This window comes from Pogona vitticeps, chromosome 3 (genome assembly GCF_051106095.1).
Source record: "Pogona vitticeps strain Pit_001003342236 chromosome 3, PviZW2.1, whole genome shotgun sequence".
In the NCBI taxonomy this organism is placed as follows: domain Eukaryota; kingdom Metazoa; phylum Chordata; class Lepidosauria; order Squamata; family Agamidae; genus Pogona; species Pogona vitticeps.
Genome location: NC_135785.1, coordinates 257,441,832 through 257,466,098, shown reverse-complemented (window position 1 = coordinate 257,466,098; position 24,267 = coordinate 257,441,832). Strand labels below are relative to the sequence as shown.

The 24,267-nt window shown below is 44.4% G+C and overlaps 1 protein-coding gene and 1 long non-coding RNA gene across 4 annotated transcripts in view; one reads left to right on the top strand and one right to left on the bottom strand.

Moving 5' to 3' along the window:
* RAB30 (RAB30, member RAS oncogene family) overlaps positions 1-9,831 on the bottom strand; it is a 66,396-nt gene extending 56,565 nt beyond the window's left edge. The window contains exon 1 of one of the 3 annotated variants that reach the window (XM_020808170.3): positions 9,398-9,831. The gene's annotated coding sequence lies outside the window, so the exon portion shown is untranslated. Of the gene's footprint in view, positions 1-8,696; positions 8,778-8,911; positions 9,320-9,397 lie in introns of those variants that run through there. The other 2 variants (XM_072993504.2, XM_020808171.3) reach the window with 2 other exon arrangements.
* Positions 9,832-10,002: 171 nt separating this feature from the next.
* Positions 10,003-21,729, top strand: LOC140705575 (uncharacterized). Its single transcript, XR_013543441.1, has 2 exons — positions 10,003-10,274; positions 19,723-21,729. It is a non-coding gene; the product is annotated as an uncharacterized LOC140705575 (long non-coding RNA).
* The last annotated feature ends 2,538 nt before the right edge of the window (positions 21,730-24,267 follow it).

The following is a 24,267-nucleotide window of genomic DNA, read 5'->3' as shown; positions in this document are numbered from 1 at the left end:
TTTTACTTTTCCATTCTGCCACATAAATAAACAGGCAGACTGCAACCCAGACGTGGTTTGAATTATGCAAGGTCATCAATGACATTGTTACTGCAAAGGGATTGTTTTGCCACTTAAGTAGTCATATGAAAGAGAGGGAACACAGAGAGAGCAGACTCCTTATTCATCCAGAAAGGCAGCTACAGAATCCTCCAGAGGGCTGCTAATTTCTGTATTTCGTTCCAAAAGGTTTGCTCACTGGTGGTTTGCTCACTGTATGTTTAGCTGTTCTGTTTGTCTGCTATGAAAACTTTTGTCAGCAAAGATTCCCACCTCAACAGTTAACCCAAGAAAGAAATCTAAATACACTGCCACCGATCCAGTTAACATCCACCTTGGAAAAGACATCTCCTAACCGATCCACATGGCCAGAATCCTACTGTGGACTTACTGTAAATATAATGGTGCAAACCACAACAGCCAACTGCTGATAATTAACAAGTCGCCGCTGGCGTACCAAGCCTAAAAAGTTCCAATAAACAGTGGCCAGAATCTTACTGTGAATTTACATGGCATGTGTGTAAATGGCTGCAGCTTACCATTCACACTCCTAGCTGCTTGACTAGGAATCTGAGCCATAACTTATTAAATTAGCAGCAAATTGCCACCACTATTTACACCATTATATGTATGCATAAATCTACAATAGGATTCTGGGCTTTCTCTGAACATTTATTCAGGTCAAGACCACAACAGAACACTGCTCCCCACGACATCAGACTGCAGGTCAATCCAGTCCACTATTGTGACAGCAGTTCTCAACGATGTCAGGATTCTTTCCTAGCATCACCTGGAGATGCCAGGAATTGTGGCTCAACTTTATATATACAAAGCAGATGCTGTATTGCACAGCCACAGCTCTCCCTAGTATGGCTGCACATATGTTCAGCATGTGTCCTGGGCTGCCTTCTTCTTAATTCCGATTTGTGTATCTCTTCCACACCCATATTTTGCACGAAAGGAAATAAGCACATACACATACACAACTAAAAACATTTTCCAAGTTAGAAACGGAGGTGCTACTTTTGAGCATAGAAGAAGGGGTGGGGTGGGGAATTGTGTGTCCAAAATACAGTGGTGCCTCACAAGACGAACGCCCCGTTTAACAACAAAATCGCATTACGCCAAACTTTTTGCGATCGCAAAAGCAATCACTTTACGATGATCTCAATGGGGGAATTTCGCTTTGTGATGATCGGTTCCCTGCTTCAGGAACCGATTCTCGCAAAACGACAATTTTTGGCCAGCTGATCGGCAGTTTCAAAATGGCCGCCGGATTAAAAAAATGGCTCCCCGCTCTTATCTGGGACGGATTCCTCACTGCACGGGCAGCAAAAATGGCCGCGCTATGGAGGATCTTCGCTGGACGGTGAGTTTCAAGCCCATAGGAATGCATTAATCGGGTTTTAATGCGTTTCTATGGGCTTTTTTATTTCGTATTACGTTTTCATTCTACAGCGATTTCGCTGGAACGAATTAACGTCATAATGCGAGGCACCACTGTAGACTGATAGAGGATTAAGTTCCAAATGTAGATCTATTCTTGCTCTCTGAATGGGATGTGATTTTGTTTGTTGCAACTCTGTTACAGTGATATTACATCATATTTTTAGATATTTAGCGTAGATTTTAAGGGGCGCTCAGTGACATCCCCTGCCCATCTTCTGAATTGTCTCAAGTCCCCAAACAGGAATTTCGAGTATACTACTTATATGGCACATAGATCTGTAGTGTGTAGTAGAGAGAGTGATAGACTAGAACTCTGGAGACCAGGGTTCGAATCCCTGCTCAGCCATGGAAACTCACTAGGGAAGTGGAACTGGTAAAACCACTCCTTAAATATCTCACTTACTTTGAAAGGCCTGTTAGAGTCTCTGTAAGTTGGTTCTGGCTTGACAGCACAGAATGAATACATACACACAACTCCATGGCATAGTGCTGGTTTGTCCATGACTGCCCTACCTCAGGCTGCCCGCCTCCTTATCAAAGGCAGAAGGACTCTGTGTGAGATGCAGGTGTGGATGCTTCCCTGCCTACACCTGGCTTCCTTTGTGTGCACAAGAGAAAATAGGCCTCTGTATGTGCATATGCATACCCTCCTTTGCCCCTGGCCTTGTCCACATTGGTTGCTGTACCCCATCAACCACAGTGGGTCCTAGCCATCACTCCGAAAGGGCATCTTAGTGATGCAAAGACTGACCGAACCATCCACAAACGAGTCGCATCACACTGCCCGGATATTATCTACTGAAATCACTCAGAACGGCAGAAGGGCTTGACTCAACAGGAAAAGTTCCAAACTCAGCATCGTTGAAGTCACTGTGCAGGGAGATTGCCAGCCATCCCACTGTGGCCCTGGACCAAGCACTGAAGGCATCCATTCATTCTACATGCTGTCCAGTAACACCTGACTTCTGCTGACCTGCTACACCACCCTGGCGCTCATTCAATACACAGGGGAGAATCCTTTCAGAGGCACACTTACACAAAAGCACTCAGCAACCAACCGGTTGGGCCCAAATGTCGGGATCTGCAAGATGAGAGGAAGTAGGGATCTTGCAGATGAAGCCTCAAGGCAGGGATCTTTCTCCTCGACCAGCAAGGAGAAAGGAAAAGAGACACGGGACACTCAGAGTGTGGTTTTCAGGATGGGATCCGGATGAATACAGAACAGCCTGCCATGAGGCACCTGTTCAGTGGGAGTTCTCCTCTCTCGATCCGGCCTCCCCTCAGTTTATTGTATCCCCTACCTTTGAACAAGTTAATCAATACAGAGGTAACTAATTTCTTGAATACACAACAGAATAACCAGAGTTAGAGACAGCTAATTTCCTTGAATACAAAGGCATCAGTAAACACAGTGGTTGGTAAACAGACAGGCTGGTAAACATACAGTTAATAGTAAACAGGCACAGATAATGGTCAACAGATAATTTCCTGAGTACATAGACAAGTTAGACAAGTTCTTGAATACACAACAGTGTAGAGACTGTAACTACATTATCCAGAGACAATAGGCAGCAGGTCAATGATTTATCCATTACTGGAAGTTAGCAGTTATGTACGTGTCTTGCAGCTAGGGCATGATGTCTGCTACTAGCATACAGATATATACATTTATATACATTTATAATATACATTTGCTACTGCCATAGATATATACATTTTAAAGGCATACAATTTTCCCACACCCAAATGAGGGCACCAGCCATCCTGCCTAAGGAATTCTGGGGGGTCATGGCTCAAAGACACAAATTTTCATAGCTCTGCTTCAGATGTCCCTCTACTTCAGTTGCACAGCAGACCCCCTTCTACACAGAATCTCCTTTGCTGGACCACAGGGAACAGTTTTTTCTCCTTCAGAAAAAAAGAAATACCAGTATGACAGCCAGTCTGGTGTTGTGGATAGCAGGGTTGTTGGCAAGTCTTGAGGTCCAAGGTCTGAGTCCAAGTCTCTGGTCCCAAGTCCCATATTAAAAACAAGTGCTGTCCCCCCCAAAAATAAGGGAGAGTTGGGTGGATTCCAAGTTGAGTCTGAGCCACTGGGGAAAAAAACACCTCAAGTCACACCCAAGCTGAGTTACCAGTTCAACTGAAGCCCAACTTGACAGGGAGTTCTGCGACCCAAGTCCCCATCCCAAGTGGACAGTATGTTGGCCTAGGACTCAAGGTGTTTGGCTTCAAATCACTGCTCAGCCCTGGAAACTCGCTAGTGAGCGGTCATTGGCTATCTCTCGTACTTCGTAAACGGCGTTCCGTGTCTAGTTGCGCTGGCCACCTGACCACGGAAACTGTCTTCGGACAAACGCTGGCTCTATGGGTTGGAAATGGAGATGAGCACTGCCCCCTACAGTTGGACACAACTGGACAAGTTGTCAAGGGGAACCTTTACCTTTACCCATACTTCGTAAATTCATTAAGGTTGTCGTAAGTTGGAAACAAGTTGGCAGGACGTACTAACGACATGATAAGAGTTAAAGCATTTCCCCATGCTTTGCAGCACAATCCAGTGCTCCGTTGGAATTAAAAGTTCAGTAGCCTTAGTGGGACGTATGCCAAAATATGAGTGCACAGAATCAAACTCCAGAAAGAGGTTTTTTTCTTTTCAAAATTAACAAGCGGTTAAATTCAGTGCCTGCCTCCAAGATCAGCTCACAGAAGGCACCCCTCCCAGATTTTCCTGGATCCCCACTTCCTTATCCTGAAAATGCAGCTTATCAGATTCAGAGGTTCCTGCAAAACCTCGGTGTAATGTTTACAAAGGCGGTGGAGAAGCTGCTGCAAGGCAATGGACAAGTAAGGCTGCTCCAGGCCAGCTCAGCTGATGTGCCTTCATCTTAATCCAGCCAATGCTAAGAATTCTGCAGTATTACCCATGCCAAAGGTTTTGCAAAAAGGGGAGCAAGTTTTTCTTTAATCCTCGCCTTCAGAAAGGGCAGTGCCGTTTCCCAGAGACGTATTTTGCTCAGTAATTCTTCACAGCATTAGACCAACACTGTATGACGAGGGCCTGAAACGCTCAAACAGTACACAAAATACCAAAATATGAAGATTTAACCCTCTACTAACAACCGACAACTGCTAACACACAGGAATTCTCTTCTGATCACAAAATATCCCAGAATTCACTCAAAATTAATCCCTTTGGACAAGGATCACAAAGCAAATATGACTGCAGTGACAGCAATGGCTTTAGCAAATATATGAACCACATATGCTTCAAAAGCGCTATATTTGGATCGGAGACTGGAACACACACCCTTTTTCCGAAAGTCCTCACATAGTTTTCTCCTCACCCGACTCACTAAGGAAGCCCCAACACATACTTTTCAAAGAGCACTTTCACGGCTTGTCCTTCCCAGGCAAAAGACACAAACAACATCACAATATATCACCCGGAGGAGAAAAGCCCTGTTTGTACAGCCACCATAGGGGACTGCCTTTCTCAACATCCCTGCCCTGTCAAACGTTTTGGAGGCAGGGGTAAATGAGTTTTAAGCACAAAAGAGATAAAGACATCTCTGAAAAACAGATAGGACCCGGCCTGTTACTTGTCACTCTCCTTTTAACAACAATGAGGGAGGGAGGGAGATCGGATCAAACATAACTAAGCTAATGAATATTTACCCTTCTGGGACTGCACTCCCCAGATTTCTTTTTCTAAAGGATGCAATGCAACATTGGCTTCATGGCAATTGTGTCTGTGTTTACAAACACCCTGATCTCAAAGAACAGGGGGACCCATTGTTTCTCCTGAACTCATGTCATGCAGAATCCCCCGGCCATGCCATTTCCAAAGGAAAGTTTGCCAGAGGACAAAACAGTGTCAGTTACACAAGGGACCGGGGAGGAGGGGGGGTGGAATCTGTGGAGCAGCAGGAAGAGGCAGCGGCTGGAAGAGATCCTGTGCCCGCCACATGGATTCAATCTGAGCCATTCCCTTTGCAGCAGAAGGAACTTTGTGCAAGGAGCAACACAAAGCATGACTTGACCTGCAGTTTCCAAACCCCTTGGAGGCAGACTGCACACCACACCACAAACGCAGCCATTTGCACGTCGCTTTCAGAAATAAAGCCCGCTGAATTCCGTTCAGATCCACTGAATTCTTTCCGATAGCATTTTGGTCCATTTACAGAGAAAGCAACAAGCGGAGGGCTAAGGAAATCAATACACACACACAAAGAGTATTTGATCCTTCCCATTTGTTGCCAGATCTCCCCCAACCTATCCTTCTAAAAATAATAGCTGTGGGTGGGCACAAATGCTAAGGGGTTTGAGGTCAATCTCCTCTCCCCCTCCCCAAAATGTATCTCAGTGGGATTGCTTCCAACTTTGGCTGCAGCCCAAGATGCAATCACTTGGGAGAAATATTTGAGTACACGGAGATCAACATTTATTTCTTTCCCTCAGTGTCCAAGTATGCGGTTCTTTGCTAGGCTACATAAGTTTAAAAAAAATAAGTGCCTGCCCTGAGATGCTTACAGAGTAAACTTCAACAACGGGGATAATCAGAAAGTTGTCTCGCACCAGTTCAGAAACCCTTGGTTCCTGAGTGGATAGAAAACAAAGATTTTTTTAAAAACCAAATTGATTTAAATCACAATTTAATTTTTTTTTAAAAATGTGTTTTTATTTAAATCATTTTTACTTTATTTTTTTAATTAAATCATGATTAAAACCAGTTTGATTTAGATCAATTCCATCCTGTTTGGTGCCATGACCTCAGTCCTGTCTACGCTGTTCCTGCGTCCATGCAAAGATCGCTTGCTTGGCACAACGGAAGGAGAAGTCCCTCTTTTCAGGCCAAGGACTGCGATATGGGGATGGAGGATCAGACCTCGTCTTTTCCTCAACGTTCAGCAAGGTTTTCCTGCAAGCGCTGAAAAGCCACAGTCTTGCATCCAATCGGCGACCAGAGAGAAGAGCTGCAGAGAGCACAGCAGGCTGGAAGGGGAACCTGCATGGCCAGAGGTCCGTCCACCTCTAGCCTCACACTGTTTGGCAGCCAGACAAGAGTCACACTCCCTTGGAGATGCCAGGGACTGAACCAGGGACTTCATGCACGCAGGACACAAATCTGATTGCTGCAGTGTGACTGATCCTGGTGAAGCCAAGAAGATACGCTTTCAAGTCCACGGGTGTCCGAGTTGCAGAATCCCAGGCTCAGCGTCAGGATGCGGCATGCGTCAAAAACGACAGTATAGTTCATTGCGGGTGGGTGCTCTGGGACCTTTAATCAGCTCCTGCAGCTTGGTTTTCAAAGTCATCCTTTTAATTTTCCCCAGTAAGATAAAGTGATATTACATATTAGCTATGCCAGGGGGGATCCGAGAACTGTAGTCCAAAAAAGTAACTTTTCTAGCATCTGCATAGGAAAGGCCCGTGACTTTGACCTATTGATTATTGCCAAGGGGCCCGTGAACTCTGGAACCAGGCCTTTAGAGCCCTAATCGTAAATATATTTACAACTTGATATTAAGCACATACTAAGCATGCTCATTTAGGCATCTGAGTACTAAGCATGTTTATTTGGAAATCTGAGCCTCTTTGAATGTGCCAGAATTATAGCTGGTGGGGCTACTTTAAATCTTTCTTGCACACTGTGGGAAAGCTGTCTCTCGAAATCACACAACTTGCAGGGTACATGTTTTAAAGTTCTATCATCACACAGCCTTCTCCCCATGCACGTGCAACTTATTTTGCCCACACAATATTTTTCCCACCTGTGACAAGCAAACAATGAACACAAAATTCACAGTATTTACACCTTCCAGTATCATGCTGAACCAAGATTCAAGCAACCTTCCAACTCCCTCTCCGATCCACAACCAACATTAAGAACTCTCTGGCAGAAAAATAAGCAACTTAACATCCTTTCTGATATTTCACACGGGATTCCTCACTCTGCCAGGAGGAAAAGAAAGGAAGAGGACGGTCGGCCAAAGACTTCTACTTCCAATTTCTTTAAAAACTACACATCAGAGATGGTTGCGGGGAGGCTTCCGATGTTCCTCACTCAAATGCAGCTTTATCAGAAGCACAGGTTATGCAACCATCCAGCTGTTCAAAGCACTGCAATTCATTCAGCAGAATACCCTGGGCATCTGAAACAGATCAAGAAAGTAATGCTGCAACCTCTTGCAGCTTTGCTGGAGAACAAATCCCTCTGAACTCTACTTAAACTGATTTCCAAGTCAACCCAGAAAAGGATCTGGCTACAGCAGCCAGCTTCAGAAAACTCCAGTTGGATTCCTCAAAACAAGACGAAAGAGGGCCAGCGGGAATCTTTCAGAACGTTTTAAGCGGTCAAGAAAGCCCAGGAGAAAGAACAGGGCAGCCTAGTTCTTTGCTGTGTCAATGTTTGCTTTCTCTTTACCAATCAGGCATCGCTCCTCATATTCCCAGGGCCCTTCATCTCCTGGAGCATCTTGGCAGCCTTAAGAACAGGGACCAATTCCAGTCAATTGCATTTGCGGGTATTTTCCCTTACAGGACAAAATAGAACCAGCAGAGCCACTTCTTGGCAATCTATGACTCACAGATGGGCATCTGACATTAACATGTGGCCAAAGTTCTTTCAGAGCTGAAATACACATACACACACACACAAAATCCAACTCCATATTTTTTCAAAAATCACTACGGAAGAAAATAACCTGGAGGAACATTTACAAAAAGCTACTCCCAACGGGATCTGAATCACACTTCCTTGGAAACAAGTTCCATATAGGTCAGTGAGGGTTACTCTGGTAAGTTGCTAAGGATTGCAGCTTCACTAGGAATAAAGTAAAGAATTGTATTTTGCCAAATAATCATAGGGATGCTTTCTCGTTGGAAGCAAGCCCATTTAAATTCAAAAAATAACAGCAGTGTGTTTTTAAAGGGCTGCTGCCTCCCTGGAAGAGGAGTGTGTATGCTTACACAGAAGTAAGCAAGGCTATTCTGCTGAATTCTGCAAGGCTTATTTCTGAGTTAACAACCATAAGAAGCACAGTTAACTGGAGGGTGTGATTGCATTGCTTGTATATTTCAGAACCTTTCTGAAGTCTACCGCTGTGAGTAGCACTTGTGCCATTTTTTTGCAACATCTGGAGAGGGAAGAAAAGGCGCTTCCAACCCCAAAAAATATATGGTATTTTTTTAAAAAAAAAACATACTTTTGCTTGATCTTGCAAGAAATGGGTCCAGAAAGAGGGAGGACAGAATGAAGGCCGAGGAGCTGACTCAAGTCTTTAGAGGCTTGCATTAAATCACACGTCTAATCATCACTCAACAGCAGCGCCGGGCCCCTCCTTCATCAAAGCCTTCTCCCACCACCACCACCCAGCCAAACCCACCCACCCACGCAACACTCCCACCACTCCATCCATACCGCAATTAGTTGCTTCCTCACACCTCAACATCTGGAAAAGGGAGGGGGCTTCCAGGAGAGGAGAGGAAGGGGATCCAGCGATCAGGATTCTGCAGACAAGTCCGTCTCTGTGGGAATTCTGCACATTTAACCTTCCCGCTTACCAAAAGGAGAAAGGAAGGGGGGGTGTAAAAAAAAAAGGAGGCATAGAGGTTGGCGGGGTAAGTAGCAGGCAACTTAAGGGGGGGGCTGATCTTTGCAAAAAATAATCCAAGGGCGATCCTCAATATTTTTACTTTCCTTGGGGGGGGGAGGCGATTTCCCATGCAAACACTTAAAGAGAAGGCAGACAATGCCTCTCCCCGCCAAGACACTGGGTAGATCCGTGGCACGCTTGGGATGTGGAGAGGGAGGAACAAGTTGAGGCTTTAAAAGACAAAGATTTTTAAATGATAATAATATTAATCAGAGCAAGAACAGCAACGCCAGGATCGCATAATAACTCACCTGGTTGGGGGGACTGCTGCTCCCTGCCTTTTATTTTTCCGAAGATCATAAACCGAGAGGCCAGGTTGGCAGATCAAGTCACTTCGACATGGGGCAAAGCTTGGAAGGATCTCCCTTAGGATGCAAAGTGTGCAAAGGGTCTCCCCGCCCTCTCCCCCTCCCCAACTTCTTCTTCTTTCCCCACCCCGCCAACCCTCCCACTCCCGCCCCCTTTTGCTTGGGAATCAGTGACTGCTGCTACTATTGCTGCTGCTGCTGCTACCCTGGTTGCAAGAAGGAGGAACAGCAGGGGGAGGACGCTGCACACGGATCGGGTTAGGGCACAATGAATTGCAGCGCAGGAGCCCCGCTCCGCCTTTCCTCCGCTTTGCCATTACATCATCGTTCTAGGTGGGAGGGGGGGAAGACCTCGGAGAGCGGCGGAGAAAGGCCAGCGTTCTGATTGGCTCCTTGGAGGACCCTCCAGCTGGCCTTCTGGGAAATGGAGTTCCGGGTTGCCGTTAGCCCCGCGGAGTGGCCTGCCGGGGGATTCTTCCAGATGACTACAGCTCCCACGAAGCTCGAGCCGGCGCAGGCGCAGGAGGAGAGGAACGCTGAGGCGGAGACGGAGGGCGGGGCCTAGCCCGGGGGAGGGGGTGGTGAGGACGGCCCGCGCTGCTCTCGCTCTTTCAGAGCGGCCATCTTGGCGGTGTTGAAGTTCGCGGCGGACGTTGTGAGGAAGGAAGAGACGGTCCGAAGGAACCGGGGCTGGATTTATCGGTGTGGGAAAGGGACAAAGGGGGAAAGCCGGGAGGGTGTGAGCTTCGCCGGAGAGGAGAAGCGCGTGTCAAGTCGGCGGCGGTGGATGCGAAAGCCCAAAATTCCTCTGTGGCGTTTGGTAATTGCTCGAGTTCCGCCCTCGCCACAATTCCTCCCCCCTCCCCTTTTTTTTTTGCCAGTAAGTGATGGACGGGCACGCGCCCGGGGTGGGGAGGGGTCGCGGCGTTGCCATGGGAGCGCGGCGCCGGTTTTTCTCCCTGGGCTCCTCTGCCCGCCCCTTTTCCTGGGCACTCAGGGGCGGGGCGGGGCGGGGGCGGAGCCTAGGCCTCCCCGGGTGGCTGGTTGCGGGCGGGCGGGGCGGCATCCGGGAAGTGGCGAGTTCGGTTCCCCGACGCGGCGCCCGTGGCTGGAGAGGAATATCCTCCTAGGGTGGGTAGGGGTGATGGGAGATAGTGCCTTGGGCTGCGATAGCCTGTCCCGTGGGAAACGGGTTGTGTTCCCGCAGTTTAGGCAAGCCCAGAATCCTCTGCCTGCCCTACCTCGCAGGGTTGTCGTGAAGAGTACATTATTTCAGTTCTGCTCCTCCTTTCTCCCAGTAGAAGGGACTCGAGGCAGCTGAATTGAGGAGGAGGGAAGCTGTGCATGCTTATTCCTCTTAGGCTTACTCTTCAAGGGAGATCCCGGTGAGTGGTGCCTCAAACAAGCCAGGAGATCTGGGTTCAAATCCCAGCTGGTCTCCCATGGAAAGTTACTGGCAGGGAGCAGCAGTGTTCACCCACTCCTTGCTATCTCAAAAAGCCTTGTCAGGGTCGCCAGGAGTGGGAAGCGGCTTGACAGCACTCTGCGGCAACTCGGTAAGTACGGTGTAAGTCTAGCTCCAACCCACCGAGTTCAGTAGCAACCACTCCATCATCTTGATGAACTGGAAGCGTGTCAATGCATGTGAGAGGTTGATATGGTTTGCTCTGCCCCCTCAGGGAGTATCTAAATAAATACATATTTATTTAAATAAATCTTAGTTGCCCTGCTGGGTGTGCAACGAGGCCCACAACAGAGATGGATCCTTGCCTGTTGTTAAGTCATCAGAAATAGAGACCACAGCAAATTAGGAAAAATCCACATGCAAACAGCAGTAGGATTCTGGCCGTGGCATTTTTCTTCATGTTTCCCTGGGAGGAGGTCTTACAGAAGTCAAGGGGATTTGTTTTTAGGCAGCCCCGTATACTAGGATTGCAGTGATACCACTTGAGAAGCTTCTGTTGTACACCATTATAGCAGCTTCTTTAGCCTCTCAAACTGTCGCAAATTAGGATTTGTGATTTGGTAACATATTTATTTGCTGGAGAATTCTGGTGCTGTGGTTTTCTTCAGCCTCTTTAGGAGAGAACTTGCCAAACTACACATTGCAGATTCCATAGGATGAAACTATAGCAATTAGAGTGTGTAGCGTAGGTACTTTCTAATTGTATTGCATCTGGTACTGTTTATCTTTAAGAAGGACCACATAGTTAATTCAACTGCTGCCGCCTCCTTTCATACCACCAACTGTAGCCTTAGAAGATCAGGAATCACATGCAGGTGAGTGAGTAGGCTGCACAGAAACGCTGAAGACCCCCATGCAGGAGGAATGGGTCTGTGTGCTTTTTTCATTTTCTGCTGTTACCCCAACTGAAGGAGGCTACTAAACATGTAACCTTGTTGATGGGGCCGTTCATTCAACAGCCTGCAAATTATTGTAAAGGTAAGAAGATTGACACAACAGGTAACAGGAAGAATCTGGTCAAAATTCAGGAGGGGGCCAGTTAAAAAACAGATGAGTTACAGGAAAGGAGCTTTTATTTTTATTTTTTTCAACTTTGCACTGCATGGTCTCTTGTGTTATGTTTTGTCCTATTTAAATCATCTGTTCGTTTTCTCCTTCAGGTCAACTGCCATTTGGTTTTGGAATTGCCAGCCTGATATAAAATACATATGGCTGGTAACAATTTATGCCAGAAATGCGAAGGAAGTTCGGCAGTCTCTATTCTGCTTGTTTGGGGAGATGTTTGTATAAAATGAGTTCAGAGGTCACATTCTAATCAATGTTATAATGCAGTTTTAGAATACTAATAACCTGCCATTCAAAGGCATTAATGAAATTATTTAAGATTTAAGTCAGGTGCAAGCAGATGCCAGAACAGAGGAACAACTAAAAATACATACCGGAGAAAGGTAATAATTAAGAGTTCTGAGGCTTAAAGGTGATGAAAGACCAGATGTGTAAGCTTGGAGATATCTATGCAGAATCCCAAAAGAGAGAAGAACAATACATATGGTGCATACACAACATGCTTAACACAAGCAGAAAGCAATAATTATACCATCTTTTCTAGCTTTGCAATGATGATTTTAATACGGTCTGGAGAAGACTAATTATTAAAGGAGCAACTTGGAGTGGAGCAGTCACAGTAATTAGCAAGTCCTTTGTTTGGAATTTGGGATGGAAAATTCCAGTCACGCTACAAGGGAGGATGTTTGAAACCACACCCCTCAGCTGACTTTAATTCATCTCATGCAAGCAGAGTCACCTCTGACATCTGTCATTCAGTTTTGAGACTTTGACCTACATTTTTTCTGCATTATCCAAAAATGGGTGAGGTGAGATTTTACTTGTGGAAAGCTTGCAATTTGTGTGATTTTTAGTGGTTCAATAAAGGCATCGCCTCACTCCTGCATTTATGTAACTTCTAAGAGTACAGCTGTGTCAGGGAAAGATGGAAAGGCCAAAGCATTGAGCAGAAGCTTTAGCACTTGCTTTGGAACAATTATTAATCTTTACTGGAGAGGTTTTGACTAGAAATGGAATATCTGACAGGTACAACGAGAGGACACAGGTATGTATGTAAAAGATATCCTTTAATCTGGACATATTTCTTTCAGTCTTACAATATTTTTAATTTTTTTTTCTGGGAAAAAGTTCCTGCTCTAAAGGAGGAAACATACATAAATATGTATTCGCGAAGGCTTTCACGGCCGGGATTTAATGGTTGTTCTGGGTTTTTCGGGCTCTTTGGCCATGTTCTGAAGGTGGTTCTTCCTAACGTTTCGCCAGTCTCTGTGGCCGGCATCTTCAGAGGACAGCACTCTGTGCTCTGGTGCAGTTTGTTTGGGAGTAAAACAACCAGAAAAATTGGCAGTAGCTGAACATGCCCTAAAACAAGCTGGACATGAAATTCTATTTCAAAATACTGAAGTACTGGACAACACCAGCAATCATTACGTTAGACTGCACAGGGAAGCCATTGAAATCTATAAACACTAGCAGAACTTCAACAAAAAAGAGGAGAGTTTGAACCTCAACAAAACTTGGCTCCCAGCACTGAAAAATACAACGAACTCTACCCAGCCACAAGGACAGTGATCACAACACACAAAAGACCAGCTAATGACACCCATCAATCATAGTGACATATAATCTCTCCTTATCACAGCTATACACCCACAACAAAGATACACTGATCACCATAATCACCCATCTCCTGAAAAGGACAAAAGCTGATCTCACAGCCATACGTAAATGCTCAATTACCAAACAGAGTGCTGTCCTCTGAAGATGCCGGCCACAGAGACTGGCGAAACTTTAGGAAGAACAACCTTCAGAACATGGCCAAAGAGCCCGAAAAACCCACAACAACCATACTTAAATATGCTTATTCCTTTCTAATTCTCTCAGGTTCTGATTGATTTTATAGGGCTGACATGATAAATGGTAAGTTTAAAAACCAATGGTACTCCAATGCCATTACTTACACTGAGCAAGATGTTCACATCAAGACTTTTCTTCTTCATACAATTTGTTATTGAAAAAGGGTGGGGGGAGGAGAAGCTGCCTTAACATTGAAGTAAGCCTTATTTTTGGTATTACGCTCTCTCACTTTCCACCGCCACCTGCTTCTTGTAACAGCTTGCTTGATGAACAGGTTGTGGAGATTTTGCATTATCATAAACAGTAGGTCTTAATAAAAGTATTGTTTAGTTCAGGATTTTGCCATTTTTAATCTGGCAGAACTTTGTTTCTTATAGTTCTAATCGGGCATACAGCACAATACTGAGTGATGTACTCAGAGATAAGATCCATTGTGTGTACTGGGTCTTATTCCAAAGTTTAAAAAAATGCATAAACTTTTGGGCGATGAGTTTTCTGTTCAACACAGTCAGGCTTTCATTAGAATAAGCATACCTAGCATTGGACTGTTAAGTCTTGTGCAGATATCTTTGTGGGCATAAAGTTGAAAGGAAATACAAACTCAGTCCTCCTTCCAAGGTCTTTGTATTGCAGCCTTCCTGAAGGGGGATTCTAATTGCAAGCCTCCGAATGTGCTAAAAATTCCCATTCAGAATTTTTCATTCCAAAGAAAAAGGCTTTGGATGAACTGGCTAGGGATCTGGACGGGTAGCAATGGTATGTATGAAACAACCCTGTGCAGATTCTATACCTTCACAGGCTCCTTGAATGCCTATGTAAAGTGTACAAAAAGGCGAGTCTTGAATGGCAGAGAGAACAGTGTAAATCTATCAAAGTTAACTAGCCTGCCTGACTAAAAATAAGTGATTGTGGCATATCCATGACATGAATTGTTGGGGGCCTTCCCATTTTACATGGGTTTTTAGCAGCTGGCTGGCACAGGGCCTTAATGGGGAATTTACAATGTTTAATGTTTAGATCTGCAATCTCTTCCAGGAAACGCAGGAGCAGATGATGTGAGATGGGACTTCTTCGCCTCTTGTCTCTAGTTATTTCCTACCAGAGTCTTCTGCAGCCCAAACTTTATTTGCTGTTCCTGAAGCATGGCGTGGACGGACACGTGTGTGCTGCTAAATCTGTAGTCCAGCAGGAATTAAAGTTACAATGCAGTCATTTTACCATGGTTAGACAAAAGAGACAATATCTAACATCTTTTTTCCAAATTCATCCTCCTGCAAACACTTCATACCATGTTTATTGCTCATCAGTCCCTCTTTCCTCCAGTCTGTAAAGCTCCCAACTCCAAGGGAGAAAAGGTGTGAGGACTTTAAGATCTAACTAGGTTAGGATGTTCTGTTCAGAGAGAAAGAACATCTTGTGTTTTTAAGGCTCTTCTAATTAAATCTGATCTTGGTGCTCTGCAGCTGCCTTCCATTTGTAGGTAAAGGTGGTAAGTATTTTGAAAGCTGCAGCAGTGTTTTGATTTCTTTCTGTAAAGTGTCTGGTAAAAACATTCTCTTTTGTCTGAATGTTGGCCAACATAATTCCTGCAGATGAATTAGGAATGCGTTTTTATATTAAGAAGCCAGGCGTTGGAGCTATGTAGCAGTAACCTGTGTCATCTGCTCTGATCACCGGTAGCGCTCTGGGGTTAGAGGTCATGCCAAGCTCTCCTACCTGAGATCTTTGACAGGGAGATGAAAGGAATTGAATATGGAACCTTGCCAGTGTTATTTTTCATTTATGTATTCATCTTATTTATAGGCCACGTTTCTCCAAATAAGGGGACTTGAGGCACTTCACAGAGTTTAAAAAGGAAAATTAAAAACACAGAAAATTATACATTAAAAAGAATTAAACTAAAATAACTAAAGTACAGTGGGGTCTCGACTTACGAACGGCTTGACATACGAACGTTTCGACTTACGAACTGCTCTCATAGGGATATATGGACTCAACTTGCGAACTTAGATTCGAGTTACGACCTCTTTTTTTCTTTTTTTTAAAAGCTAAGTAATCTTAGGTTAAAAGGAAAAAAGAAAAAAAATCCCCCTCTAGTGGCAGAAGGCGGAATAGCAGCTTCCCATTAGTTTCTATGGACGAAAAGAGCAGATACGGATTAGATGGTTTTCAATGCATTCCTATGGGAAATGAAGATTCGACTTAAGAACTTTTCGACCTGAGAACTGCCTTCCAATACGGATTAAGTTCGTAAGTCAAGACCCCACTGTACATTGAATAGAAGCATTTAAAACTTTAAAAACGGCATTTAGGGACTCAGTTGTGATTGTTAAGAGCCTACCTGAAAAGGTGGGTGTTCAGCTGTCAGTGGAAGAATAAAAGGGAGGGGGCCAGGCTGACCTCCCAAGGGAAAGCATTCCATAAGCTGGGAGTAGCCACAGAGAAGGCCCTCTTCCGTGTCCCCATCAACCGTGACACTGCTGGCAGTGGGACCAGCAGGAGGGCTTCCTCTGATTATAAATGCCAAGAAGGCTCATATGAGGAGCCTACATGTAGCTTGAACCCAAGCTATATAGGGTTTTATAAGTAGTGACCCATACTTTTTGTAGCAAAGGTAATGAACTGCCACTCCTTGGAGCCAGATCTTGACTTCTGGACTTCCCAGATTTTCTGCAGGTTTTTCCTGTTCTGACACTTGGTTACGAGCATTAGGGCCTATAAGCTTAAATGCATTAGTATTTGTGTGTCCTGTCCTTTTTTAATTTTGCTTTATTGTGGACTTCTGAATTCGTGCCTTGGATCAAAAACGGTTCTTGATTTACATGGGTTGCTGCGGGAGAACGGAAAGCCCAAAAGGCAGAGTTCTGTCTTTAAAAGCTGGCAATCTCATTTACAGCGCTGTAAAAACATAGCAGAGGACATCCTGTGTTAGGAATTCATGGGGGGGGGGCTGCAAGATCAAATCAGACCCCATGAATATCATTCACACGCACAACCTGGAAACAAGGTGAATCACAAAAAGCGGGGGCAAGCCACTTTCTGGATGATACGCCAGTGCGATGCAGTGATTTCTGTTGGACTGCTAGGGAGACATGAGTTCAAATCCCTGCATGGCCAAGAACCTCCACTGGGTGACCTTGGGTTAGTCATACACTTCACCTTCGTTCCTCACAGATTGATGATAAAAGGGTGGGGGAGGAAGGGGGCATCCATGTACATAATAGCTTTTAAATTCATTTGAGGGAAGACAATACAAGTGTGACAAATAAGTACTGTATTGTCTTTGAGGTCTCAATTGCTGTATTCCGTTTCTACACATTGGATAGTTGAATTTCTAAAACAGGACAAAATGTAAACAAGCAGATACACTTTTGCAGGCCTTAGTCACATGACTTAATTCTAAAAGTTCTTCAAATCTATAATTTTCCAGGAAATGCAATGAAAATACATTACCAAAGCCAGCTCCTTTGATGTGATTTGGTTCAGCACATACATATTCTGTGCACAAATACTTTTTTATCATTAAAAGGGGAAGACTTCTAGAGGTTAAAAAATATATATATTCTGCACACTGCATCTTTGGTTACAGTCATGTTTGCTTGGTCTTAGAGGCTTAGTTTCTTAGAAGTTGAGACGTGAGCAAATCAAGCTTACTTTAGAAGTAGCATCTTTGACTTTTGCATTTGTTCTGAGCACCTTAAGGCAGGACTGGGCAACAGCCAGCACTCAATGTTTTATGTACAGTACTACATTTATGCCCCAGGTTCATCAAGCGAAGTGGGAGGTTGAATGCAGCATTCCGGAGTAATAGCCCAACATTGTTACACACTGGAATTTGTGGTGCAACACAGCAGTCATCATCACACATGAGAAAGTTAATGCATCATGTCTCCTTTTCAGCAGACTTGCTGAACAGTCTCCCCTTCATGTGCAATCCAGAATAAGTTGTTTTAGTGTACGAGTGCTACTGCACCTCACTGCTTAGAATCTGAGTGGTGGAATCTATTGTACTGTTTTTCATCTCCCTCAAATTCCAGGGTTGTGTGTTTGATTAGTTTTGTCAGTGCTATTGATGTTTCTTTTTCAGATTTCTTGTACCTCAGCTTGATATTCCTGCCTGGTCGCTTCCATTAACGTAAAGACACATGAAGGAAAAGTGTCATCATTTACAAGAGGAATGTGTTTGGCCTGTGTCATTTATTTAGTGCTCCGAAAATGGGTTGAGTGGCCACTGTTGACGAATGAAACCAGCGGGAAGAACAGTCAACATTAGTCACCGCTTTTCTTCCAACTACAGTGGACCCTCAATTTACGGAATTAATCCATATGGGAACGGTGGCTGCAGGTCGAAAAGTCTATAGGTTGAGGCTCCATTGACTTACATTGCATTGAAAACTGATTAATCCATAACTGGCCGTTTTTGTTCCATTTTGGTTTTTTTCTGTAGGTCAATTCTCCGGCTGCAAGTTGAACCTAAATTTTGTAGCCAGAGAAGTCTGTAACTTGAAAAATCTGTAAGTGGAGCCGTCTGTAAGTCAAGGGTCCACTATAGTTATTTCCTGATGTTTAAAATGTTTTCCTATTATCAGTTGGACACCTCCTAAAAGAAATGCTGAAGATTGCTGGTATCCTGCTTTAGAAACAAATTATATTTTGATCTTTAAGAGTTATGCCAAATTGCACTTGTACAGAAGAGGAAGATACAATTTAGGGTTGGAAGATCCACACCCTAAAATTCACTAACTAATGCAAATATATATTCTCAGCACCAAGTATAGATCCAGGCATTTATGTTGAGTACAAGACCCGTGCTCATTTCTTCCACTCATTTTGTAGACTTGTTTGGCGTAGTGCAACTGGACAACTGGGTGCCCAAGGCACTGAAATGAAATGAAGAAACCTAAAAGGAACTGGAGTTGTAGAGGAAACACTAGATGAAGGGAGCCTGGGAAGGAACAAGTTCCCATAATACCCTTGTTCCTAGTAGCATGGTCTAAGAGCAAAGCAGGACAGGTGTATGGGGGCAGTGCACTCAACACAAAAATTTGGAAAGTGACAGACAATTGCTAACTTAATGGGTAACTGGTCTGTCCTTCAAAAATAGAAACTAGTAACAGTCTTTCTTCCCCCTCTTAAAAATAAGGTGTTAAAAGTTACTTGCAAGATTAGGAGGACTTACAGTGGGGTCTTGACTTGAGAACTTAATCTGTATTGGAAGGCGGTTCTCAAGTCAAAAAGTCTGTAAGTCAAGTCTCCATTGACCTACAGTGCATTGAAAACCAATTAATCCCGTAACAGGCCGTTTTTGTTCCATTTTGGTTTTTTTCTGATCTGTAAGTCAAATCTCAGTCTGCAAGTCAAACCTAAATTTTGCGGCCAGAGAAGTCTGTAACTCAAAAAGTCTGTAAGTCAAGGGTCCACTGTATTTAAAACTTTCCAAACTCCAGTTCTAGCACAAGATCTCTAGATTCTGTCTGTTCTGGCATCAGCTATTTAGGGTCTTTGAAAGGCTATTGTGTGAAGTCGCAGGAGCATTGAACAAGAACACATAAGACAACCTGGGTAAAAGGCACTTCCTTCCATGGTAGGTTTTGATAAATAATTTGCAATAGTCCTTATAACTTGGGTTGTTATGCACTGTCGAGTGGGAACCAATTGATGACGACTAATCAGGCTTTCAAGGTAAGTGAGATATAACGAGTGGCTTTAGCACTTCTGTTCCCCCAGTGTTTTTCCATGGCTGAGAGAGGATCATAAACCCTGTCTTCCTGAGTCCCAGTCCATTATCTCCCATCACACTTGGGTAAGAAATGACAGTTCACCTGGAAAGAAAACATATCTCTTAATGTCTATTAACTTTGGCTTTATTCCCTTCTTTCAGTAGGTTGGTGGTGCTGCGCTGATATCAGTCGTCGTGGTCTTTAAGCACAAGGTCTCTGTTTAGATGACCCAGAAACCGAGTCCTATAACTGGATGGCATGGCAGGATTGGGAAAGCAAGATAACCCAAACAAGCACACTGCTTACCAAAGTTGCTAGTGGCACAGACCTAAAGTCACTTGCAAAGTTGCGTTGTTTGATAGACCCCAAGCTGCTTCACATGGATCTCTCCATGCTTTCTGACTAGAGGTGTGTTCATGTTGAATCTCGAGTGTGTTCTCCAGTAAGGGGATCAGAAATATTCAGCTACTGAATGGCTGTAGAAAAGAAGCAAGCAGACAAGACGGGCTGGAGTGTAGCGGGAAGATTGGCAAACCTCAGGAGCTTTCATCAGCTGAATCCTTCTTGGATGACGTGAAAGGCGTCAGAACACATGCAATCACTCTTGGGAGTGAAGAAGCTGTAAACAGGTTGCCATTACTGTACTTAGTCAAAACTCTGAGGTGGTTTCACATTTCCGCTTACGTTGCCTCATTGCTGTGAGGCTGCAAGCACATGTACAATTGTGTTCAAAATTATTCAGCCCCCAATGCTGTAAAGGGGTTTAGGGACTATAGTGTACATTTGGAATTGTATTCAGAATGAAATCCTACAAGGAAGTTTTAAAGAACCAAATGCAACTAAAATAACATCAATTGTTTATGTAATACAGTAGTAAATGTTTCTTTTGTGGCTTCTTCATTGCCACAATTATTCAACCCCTTACAGACTACCACTCTGAAGAAGAGAGGTTCATTCAGGTGTTTTCGATCAGGTATTGAAAACACCTGTGGATGTCACCGAGCACCAATCAAGCATAATAAGCACCAATTAGGCAGCTTTAAAAGGACTGTGATACTCAGCTCCTAGACATTTACTGGTGTGGTTACAAACATGGTGAAGTCAAGAGAATGGTCCAGGAAGACAAGAGAAGAGGTGATTTGTCTTCACAGGAAGGGCAATGGCTATAAGACGATTGCAAAGAAGTTAAACATACCAAGAGACACCATAGGAAGCATCATTCGCAAATTCAAGGCAAAGGGCACTGTTGAAATGCTACCTGGTCGTGGTAGAAAGAAGATTCTGACTTCGGCTGCTGTGAGCTACCTGAAGCATAGAGTGGTGAAAAGTCCCCGTGTGACTGCTGAGGAACTGAAAAAAGATTTGTCAGATGTGGGTATAGAAGTTTCAGCTCAGACAATAAGGCGCACACTGCGTAATGAAGGTCTCCATGCCAGAACCCCCAGGCGCACCCCCTTGCTGTCTCCCAAGAATAAGAAGAGTCGACTGCAGTATGCCAAAAGTCATGTGGGCAAACCACAATAGTTGTGGGATAGTGTTCTGTGGACTGATGAAACAAAATTAGAACTGTTTGGGCCCATGGATCAACGCTATGTTTGGAGGAGGAAGAACAAGGCATATGACGAAAAGAACACCTTGCCTACTGTGAAGCATGGCGGAGGGTCAATAATGCTTTGGGGCTGTTTTGCTTCTGCAGGTACAGGGAAGCTTCAGCGTGTACAAGATACCATGAATTCTCTTCAGTACCAGGAGATATTGGATGAAAATGTGATGCAGTCCGTCACACACCTGAGGCTTGGGAGACATTGGACCTTTCAACAGGACAATGATCCCAAGCATACCTCCAAGTCCACTAGAGCATGGTTGCAGAGGAAAGGCTGGAACATTTTGGAGTGGCCATCGCAATCACCAGACTTAAATTCGATTGAGAACCTCTGGTGGGACTTAAAGAAAGCAGTTGCAGTGCGCAAGCCTAAGAATTTGACTGAACTGGAGGCTTTTGCCCATGAAGAATGGGCAAAGATACCCGTAGATCGCTGCAAGACACTTGTGTCAAGCTATGCTTCACGTTTAAAAGCTGTTATAACTGTAAAAGGATGTTGTACTAAGTACTAAGATTGAATGTCACTTGGGGGTTGAATAAAAACTAATGATGTGAGCACAGAAAAGACATTTGTGGTTATTTCATTATAAACTTAAGGTTATATTTCTCTGACCTACAAGTGCCTCTTTCATGTAAATGTAAGCAAGATGACTGAATGATCAAAATCAATGTCAAAATGGCCAAAACATTCAATTTCAGTGGGGGCTGAATAATTTTGAACACAACTGTATCTTTTAAAAGAGGCACCATATAACTGCAATTAATCATGCCGTGATAAGTTTGGAAGCCTAAGTGCTCATGGGAGCCCTAACAGTAAGCCTAGAAATATGAGGGGGTGCTGATAAGTGTTGAGCCTTTCCCAGAAAAAAATGAGCTAGGAAACTGTAACTGCCACACTATTCTACATATTCCCCCAGGAAGTCAATGCACTTGCAACATCTGTCCTGCAGCTTCTTAACTCCCTGCAGATAAAATTCTTCAGACTGCTGGTGTAACCACTCATTTGCAGCATTAGTTGCCTCCAGAACACCCAAATCGTTGTCCCCTTTAGGTGTTTTTGGAGTTTGGGGAACAGGAGAATAGGGTGGATGGGGCATCACTTGAAAGCCTAAGGAGGTCAGTTTTGCCATTGTTTCACCTGCACTGTGTGACGAGGCGTTGTCATGCAACAGGATGACACCTTTGGAGAGCTTTCCCCAAAGTTTTTCCTTGATGTTTTGCCTCAACTTTGACAATAAAGCACAGTAATATTTTGCATTGATGGTTGAACCCTGTTGGAGGTAGTCCACTAGCAGAGCTCCCTTCTTATCCCCAAAAACTGTTGCCATTTGCTTCTGCACCAACCTTTGTACTCGGAACTTCTTTGGCCTGGAGGAACCACTGTGCCTCCATTCCTTAGACCAGTGGTCCCCAACTTTGGGCCTCCAGATGTTCTTGGACTTCAACTCCCAGAAATCCTGGCCAGCAGAGGTGGTAGTAAAGGCTTCTGGGAGTTGTGGTCCAAGAACATCTGGAGGCCCAAGATTGGAGACTGCTGCCTTAGACTGTTCCTTTGTCTCAGGATAATAACAATAGATCCATATCTCATCATCAGTTACCAGTTTGTCCAGGAAATCTGACTCATTTCTTGCAAAATGTTCCAAAACAGCCACCAATGACTCCAAATGTTTCCTCTTTTGTTTGGTTGACAAAAGTTTGAGGTTCCACTTTGCTGCCAGCTTTCTCATTTCTAAGTCGTCGTGGGTAATGGCAGCAACTCTCTCACGTGATACAGTGGTGCCTCGCATAGCGAGGTTAATCCGTTCCGGATTAACCATTGCTATGAGAAACATCGCTCAACGGAACAAAAAAACCCATTAAAACGCATTAAACTTGGTTTAATGCGTTCCAATGGGCCCTAAACTTACCGCTTAGCGAAGCTTCTCCATAGGGGCGGCCATTTTCGGGCCCTCGCAAAGCGAGGGCGCGGCGGGAAAAGTTGCGGTGGCCATTTTGGAACCGCCAATCAGCTGTTTTCCCCTGCTTCGTTGTGCGAAAATCGCTAAGCGAATCGCTTAGCGATCGTCGCACAGCAAAAAAACGCCATAGGGGCCATTGCTGAGCGGACGCTCCAGCAATGGCCCGGACCCCCTCGCTATGCGAATTCATCGCTCAACGGAGCGATCGCTAAGCGAGGCACCACTGTATTCTGAGATATATAGCAATACTTTTGGCTGATACTCAGCGGTCCTCCATGATGTCATGGACGGCTTTCACATTTGCAAGCACAGAGACAGAAACAGGCCTTCCACTGGGTTTCTCAACACTGAAACGGCTAGTTTAAAAACTGACAACCCAATGTTTAACTGTTGCATATGAAGGGCCACTGCCACTTATAGCTTGTGACATTTCCTCATGGATCTGCTTTGCACCTTTCCCTTGGAGAAACAGGAACTTGATTATGGTCCTATGCTCTTCCACATTGAACTTTTCTGGAGGTGCTGCCATGTTCACTTTGGACCTGAACATGAAAGATAAGTTAAAATCATAGGTAGTTGATTTTTGTACCATTGAAAACAGACACATTGACCAATACACCCTGCAATTTATAGCTTCCTAGCTCAATTTTTTCTCAGAAAGGTTCAATACTTATCAGCACCCCCTCATACAGGTAGTTTCGCTAAGGCAGAGCACCAAGTGCTGGAAGTTTTTATTTGACCAACACCAGATTTTTGGTGAAGCTTATAGACCTTGATTGCCCATCAAGATTTTGTGCTTACGTGCCATCAATTTACCTCTGATGCGCAGTGACCCTATGAACGAGCAACTTCCAAAATGACCTGCCGTCAACTGCTCTGCTCAGTTCTTGTAAACAAAAGCCTGCGGTTCCTTAGGGCAGTGGTCCCCAACCTTGGGCCTCCAGATGTTCTTGGACTACAACTCCCAGAAGCCTTCACCACCATCTCTACTGGCTAGGATTTCTGGAGTTGAAATCCAAGAACATCTGGAGGCCCAAGGTTGGGGATCACTGCCTTAAGGAGTCAGTCTCTCTCATGTTTGGTCTTTCTCTTTTATTTATTTATTTATTTATTTATTTATTTATTTATTTTATTTATTTCATTTC